The sequence below is a fragment of the Borostomias antarcticus genome (assembly GCF_949987555.1).
Source record: "Borostomias antarcticus genome assembly, chromosome: 25".
Lineage (NCBI taxonomy): Eukaryota > Metazoa > Chordata > Actinopteri > Stomiiformes > Stomiidae > Borostomias > Borostomias antarcticus.
The window spans coordinates 3,833,404-3,841,045 of record NC_140258.1 but is presented as its reverse complement, the minus strand read 5'-3'; positions in this window follow the sequence as shown (position 1 = coordinate 3,841,045).

Sequence of the window (7,642 nt, the reverse complement as noted above, 5' to 3'; positions counted from 1 at the left end):
ATCGACAGAGGAAGATTTACACGCTTATTTTTCCAGACCACTTTGTGTGTGTAAGATACTAATTGTGCTTTGTTTCTCTCCATGGTGTTGTTGTCTTGTTTTTAATCATATTGAATGATCTGGGACAGTTAGTCTATTGACAGAACTCTGTCAGGGTGGGAATGAAACACAGCAGTATTTTTTAGTAGAAAAGTGATTCTACATGTTTTGAGTCTTTAGTTTGTTTGAACCCAGATCTTTCCTTCTGGTTACTCTGCATTTTACCGTCGAGAGTTAAAGACTTGGAGCTGATCATCACGACGGCGCGACGAGTCATGATGGTTACAGTATGCTGTTATAAGCGCTCTGGTTCACGCCTGGATTTGGTTACCACGACAATCCCCAGGGCGGGCCCGGTATTCTAAGATGATGTCATTTCCTGGGTTTTTTGACCATGTCCCGGCGTTTTCAGCGATGACCTGACTCTAGCCGGGGAGAGAGGGAGTGAAACCCAGGAGTGTGTGACGGTCATTAGAAGGGCCGTGTGACGCTTCAGAAGGAGGTGTGGTCTGTGGCCTCGCGTGGCTGAGATGCTATAGAGCGGCGCCGCGCACGCTCGCATTGTTGCGACTCATAACACTACAAGTATGACACCGTCACGGCGTGGCCGCGTGTCGCCCGAGGCGCCATGTCGTAACGCCTCGTCGTCTCGAATGTTGTGGAATATTTTAGGCAGGATGAAGAAGCACATGTATTTACTGTACGGCTAGAAAGTGAGGACACTAGAGCATAAAAGCAAAGCGCAGTCTCTGTGAAATCATGCGTCTCTGAAGCAGTTTAATCCAAACTTGTCACCAGCTTTTTGAAACGTCCGTCTGATTTCCACACATCTCTGACTCTACAAATGTATTTATTTTTGTTACCTTTTATTTTCACTCTTTTTTTTGTGTTCTTTCAGAACTATAACCACACGTATGTAGAATGGCAAACATTTACAATAAAATACTTTTGTGTACCGACGTCTGCGACTGTGACTGACTGCACCAGCTAGTACATGGCGGCCATTCAGTAACAACCCGTGCTTGTCGTCGTCCTCCGTTGCTATTGATTCCAGGAGTCATTCACTGTGCTGGTGACAGAACAGCCCTTCAGCCCGGGGCTCTGGCACAGTGGAGAAGGGCAGTTCATTATTCTTCCCCGGGGTAGTTGGATTTCTGTGGGAACGTTGAGATAATAATGGAACCGGGCGCCCAGGCTACTGTAGATCACCAAGTACCGGTCATATTCCAGGCCTCATCCATCCTGGGCATTCATCCGCCTTGGCAGCCTGGCCCAAACATTTGGGGAGTTGTCCTGAACAAAAATAAATCAAGCTATTTCTTACAAATATTTTCTCCCAATGATATGTGGGTTGGCTGTTATTAAGCGGCAACACCCACGACAGGCGTGCCATCCGGAGGGGGGGGAAGCCAGCGCAGAAGATCAGCGCTGTGGAGCTCCCACCCATCAGGGATCTCCACAACCAACGCTGCCGCAAGAAGGACGTCTCCGTCACAGAAGACACCAGCCACCACCTGGTCGCACCATCTCGCTGGAGGGACGGAGGATGGCTGAGCATCAGGACCGTGAAGGAGGGGGTCCACAACAGCTGCTTTCCTGAGCTCAACAGCTGCAGTAGAACGACACTGAACACACCCTATTGAACAGATCCAGTCTCTCCCTCCCACTCCCCTGACCTCCCCTATCCCTCCCATCCCCACCCTCCCACCCCCCTGACCTCACCCTCCCACTCCCCTGACCTCACCCTCCCACTCCCCCCACCCCCTATTGGTCTATCGATCCCCCCCCCCACCGGACCAACGCGTGATCATGCGATCACTTTGAGCACCTTGCATCTTGTCTGTACAATAGACACACCCTTTGATCAGATCCAGTCTCACCCTCCCACTCCCCTGACCTCGCCTATCCCACCCCCTCTCCCCTGACCTTGCCTATCCCACCCCCTCTCCCCTGACCTCGCCTATCCCTCCCCCACCCTCCCACTCCCCTGACCTCACCCTCCCTCTCCCCTGACCACGCCTATCCCACCCCCACCCCCTATTGGTCTATCGACCCCCCCCCCACCGGACCAACGCGTGATCATGCGATCACTTTGAGCACCTTGCATCTTGTCTGTACAATAGACAACAATTGACTGTACTGTAAACTTGAATCTGACCACTTACACACAGTCAGTCATCCATGATTGGATGGAATAAGTAGATGAAGGTTAATTTGATGGACTGCTAGACTACAGATAGTTTGGCCAGAAATGGCCAGATAGGGAACCTTATAATGCCTAGTAGTGTACCTAGGAACTGGAATGAGGAATTGATTAGTGCTGATAAGATATAGGACAAGCGATAATAATAATAATTTCAATGTACCTGTACTGGTTATATATGGTGAAATAAACTTTATTTTCATCATCATCTTCATCCGCTTATCCAGGGTCGGGTCGCGGAGGCAGCAGCTCCAGCAGGGGGCCCCAGACATCCCTTTCCCTAGCAGCATCAACCAGCTCTGCCTGGGGAATCTTTAGCCGCTCACAGGCCAGTGCGGAGATGTAGTCCCGCCACCTAGTCCTGGGTCTACCCCGCGGCCTCCTCCCAGCCGGACACGCCTGGAACACCTCCCTAGGGAGGCGCCCAGGAGGCATCCTCACTAGATGCCCGAACCACCTCAACTGGCTCCTTTCGACGCAAAGGAGCAGCGGCTCTACTCCGAGTCTCTCCCGGATGACTGAACTTCTCACCCGATCTCTCAGGGAGACCCCAGCCACCCTCCGGAGAAAACTCATTTCGGCCGCTTGTATCCGTGATCTCGTTCTTTCGGTCATGACCCATCCTTCATGACCATAGGTGAGGGTGGGGACGAAGATAGACCGGTAGATCGAGAGCTTTGCCTTTTGGCTCAGCTCTCTTTTCGTCACAACAGTGCGGTAAAGCGACTGCAGAACCGCACCAGCTGCTCCGATTCTCCAGCCAAACTCCCTCTCCATGGTTCCCTCACTCGTGAACAAGACCCCCAGATACTTGAACTCCTTCACTTGGGGTAAGGACTCATTTCCTACTCGGAGCGGACAGGCCACCGGTTTCCTGCTGAGAACCATGGCCTCAGATTTAGAAGTGCTTATTCTCATCCCAGCCGCTTCACACTCAGTTGCGAACCTATCCAGAGAGTGCTGGAGGCCGCAGGCAGCTGATGCCATCAGGACCACATCATCTGCAAAAAGCAGTGACGTGATCCCCAGCTCACCGAACTGCAAACCCACCTCCCCCCGGCTACGCCTCGATATCCTGTCCATGAAAATCACAAACAGGATTGGTGACAAAGCGCAGCCATGGCGGAGGCCAACACCCACCGGAAAGGAAGACGACTTACTGCCGAGGACCCGGACACAGCTCTCGCTCTGGGTGTACAGGGATTGGATGGCCCTAAGTAGGGACCCCCTCACCCCATACTCCCGCATAACCCTCCACAAGACCTCTCGGGGGACCCGGTCGTAAGCCTTCTCCAAGTCCACAAAACACATGTAGACAGGTTGGGCAAACTCCCAAGCCCCCTCCAAGATCCTTGCGAGAGTGAAGAGCTGGTCGGTAGTTCCACGACCAGGACGAAATCCGCATTGTTCCTCTTCGATCTGAGGTTCGACTATCGGCCGGACCCTCCTTTCCAGCACCTTGGAGTAAACTTTCCCTGGGAGGCTGAGTAATGTGATGCCTCTATAATTCGCACACACCCTCTGGTCCCCTTTTTTGAATATTGGGACCACCACCCCAGTCTGCCACTCCTTCGGCACTGACCCAGACTTCCACGCAATGTTACAGAGGCGTGTCAACCAAGACAGCCCCTCTACACCCAGCGCCTTCAGCATTTCTGGACGGATCTCATCAGTCCCTGGGGCTCTGCCACTGTGGAGTTGTTTGACTACCTCAGTGACCTCCTCCAAGGACATTGACGACCCCCCATCATCTTCCGGCTCTGCCTCGATCGTAGAGGGTGGATTAGTCGGGTTCAGGAGTTCCTCAAAGTGCTCCTTCCAACGCTCAACAACCTCCCAGTTGAGGTCAGCAGTGTCCCCTCCTTGCTGTATACAGCTTGGATGGTCCCCCGCTTTCCCTTCCTGAGGTGTCTGATGGTCTTCCAGAAACACTTTGGTGCCGACCGAAAGTCCTTCTCCATGGTTTCTCCGAACTCCTCCCACACCCGCTGCTTTGCCTTGGTCACGGCCGAAGCCGCAGCCCTCCGGGCCAGTCGATACCCTGCAACTGTTTCTGGGGTCTCCCGGGCTAACATAACCCGGAAGGCCTCCTTCTTCAGTCGGACGGCTTCCCTCACCACCGCTGTCCACCACGGTGTCCGAGGGTTACCGCCCCTTGAGGTACCTATGGCCCTCAGGCCACAGCTCCCAGCCGCAGCTTCAGCAATGGAGGCTTTGAACACCAACCACTCATGCTCGATGTCCCCAACCTCCACAGGGATGCCTGAGAAGCTCCGCCGGAGGTGGCAATTGAAATCTCTCCGGACAGGCTCTTCCTCCAGACGTTCCCAGTTCACCCTCACTACACGCTTGGGTTTTCCAGGTCTGTCCAGAAGTTTCCCCCGCCATCGAAACCAGCTCACCACCAGGTGGTGATCAGTGGACAGCTCTGCCCCTCTCTTTACCCGAGTGTCCAAAACGCATGGCCTCAGATCAGATGATACGATAACGAAATCGATCATCGACCTTCGGCCTAAGGTGTTCTGATGCCAGGTGTACTTGTGGGCATCCTTGTGTTCGAACATGGTGTTTGTTATGGCCAAACCGTGACTAGCACAGAAGTCCAACAACAAAACACCACTTGGGTTCAGATCGTGGTGGCCATGCCTCCCAATCACGCCCCTCCAAGTTTCTCCATCATTGCCTACGTGTGCATTGAAGTCCCCCAGTAGGACACTGGAGTCCCCTGCAGGAGCCCCCAAAAGGACTCCACTCAGGGTCTGCAGGAAGGCTGAGTACTCTGAACTGCTGTTCGGTGCATAAGCACAAACCACAGTCAGAGTCCCCCCCCCCACAGTCCTAAGGCGCAGGGAGGCGACCCTCTCGTCCACTGGGGTGAACTCCAGCACAGAGGCGCTCAGCTGGGGGCTAGCTAGTATAGCCACACCTGCCTTACGCCTCATACCGTGAGCAACTCCGGAGAAGAACAGGGTCCAACCCCTATCCAGGAGTTTGGTTCCGGCGCCGGTGCTGTGCGTGGAGGTTAGCCCCACCAGGTGTAATTGGTATCGCTCCACCTCCCTCACAAGCTCCGGCTCCTTCCCCCCCAGCGAGGTCACGTTCCATGTCCCCAGAGCCAGCCTTTGCCGCCCGGGTCCGGTCCGTCGGTGTCCCCCGCCTTCACCGCCACCTAGTTGGCAGCGCACCCGACCCCGACAATTCCTCCCGCGGGTGGTGGGTCCACGGGACGATGGAGGAGGAGATGGTGCTTCCACGTTGCTTATTCGGGCTGGGCCCGGCCGGGCTCCGTGGTAAGCCCGGCCACCAGGCGCTCGCATGCGGGCCCTCCGTCTGGGCCTGGCTCCAGACGAGGGCCCCGGGCTTCCTCCGGGCCGGGTCTCTCTTCCTTTAGGTTGTTCTGTCATCGGGGTTTATACCTGTAACCCCAGGTAGGGGGGCTAGGGGGTACTACCACTTGCCCAAGGTGGACCCCCAGACTAGTGGAGGGAAGGAGGCGTCTTACTTCTCCATTCTAGTTTTGCAACTAGCCACTGCCGCAACTTTATTTTCTATTATTTAAAAAAAAAAAAAAAATTATTGATATTTTATTTTATTTTTTGAAGACATAACATTAACCACATACAATTACAACATGTATTACAGTCAGACAACATTTTACACGCAACACAAAGACAAGACAAAACAACCACAACCACAACAACAAAGGCAGGATTAGGGAGGGGAACGGGGAGTGTAGCTCAGACATGACAATCAACGTATACAAACAAGCGTACACAACATATAGGGCCCATATACATGTATACATGCAACACATATGCACAGACACATATACATTAATACAAAACGGACATGCATACAATACAAGCTTCAATCATAAAGAAAGAACTTCCTTGGGGAGTGTATTAAGAAATGACCTGACCTTGGACCATATTCCCTGCTCCCCTCTGTCAGCATAAGATAAATATGAGATATCTCCCTCCATACTGACAACATTCACAAATTCACTCAGCCAGTTATTTAAACAAAAGCAGTTGTGTTTCCTAACCTTCCAGTTCACCCGGACAAGCCGACCCCCTGATCAATACCCTGCGCGTCCACCAGATGGCAGTGACGCGCCGCGTGTCATACTACCGAAAGTAAACGCGTTCAAGGCGCAGCATGCGTGCACACATTTCCAATCAGGATAAACGCGAGTTGTAGACGCCAAGAAAGCAACAGTAATGATAAATAAATGATTCTACTGGTTGTGATTTTTTTGGGTTTGTTTGAAGTGAAACGATGTGATTACAATGCTGATCCATAGCCCCGGGTTGTATGAAGCCTACAGTAGATATAGTGTCTGGTTGAAGTAAGCGGGCGTGTGGACCTGTGAGTAGCGGAAGGGGCAGACACCTCTCCACACACACTCCTGCTCTCCACACACACTCCTTCTCTCCACACACACTCCTGCTCTCTGACCGCTGCGGGGAAAGTCCTCTCTCATTACTACTGACCAGTCCACTGGGAATAGAAACACTGAAGCACATTTTTATTTTTGCGCTCCTCCGGGAATCTCCAGACGGACTTCGCTACTGCGGCTGTTTTGTGTGATCAATATTTCTTTCCGACTACCTGCTGCTGTAGGAAGGGCCCTCTATGTGGGAATAAGAGCCCTACGCACACGCGGGGACAGCAAGAGAGTGACCAAGGGACTGAGAACACCGGTGAGTGACCCGAAACTAGTGAAGACCATTTACGAAAACTGCCACCAAAATGGCCAATTTTTTAAAATACAACATGTAGAATAATTTGAATGCTTCCGTATTACGGAAACTGGTCATAATCTAAAATGATTATATTTCTTTATTGTATTCTAAGTCTTTGTTTGTACAGTATCACGTTAACGAAGGAACTCTTCGGATGAATTGTATCTTCGGCTGAATTGCAATCTTAAAATCTTGCCTCTCCTACAAGACCGCCACCCTTATGAGAAACAGCATTAATCTCTGACACTCTCTGGAAAACCTGTGACTATATACAATGTATAATCTATTAAGATTGTAATAATATCAGACTATTATAACATTGTTATAGCATTTTGTGCGTGGCAATTTGATCCGATTAGGTTTGGAATCTGGCATTTTTCCTTCATGTATGGACTCTGCTGAATGTAAAGTCCTCTGAGTCACGCAGGACTGAGATTCCAGGTATGAGAGTCACCATCACTAGATCACCTGACCCCTGGTGTGGTCAGGGACAGGGTAAAGGTCCGGTCCAAGAGTTGGTGATTAAGTCTCTGACTCAGTTGGAGAGTAATAATGTGACCGGTCCCGTTCAGACGAGGGTCATTATTACGCAAGACGTCAATTCTGTCATTCCTCCTCGTCCCTTGTCGCTCCACTGTCAGCTGTCTATCTATAT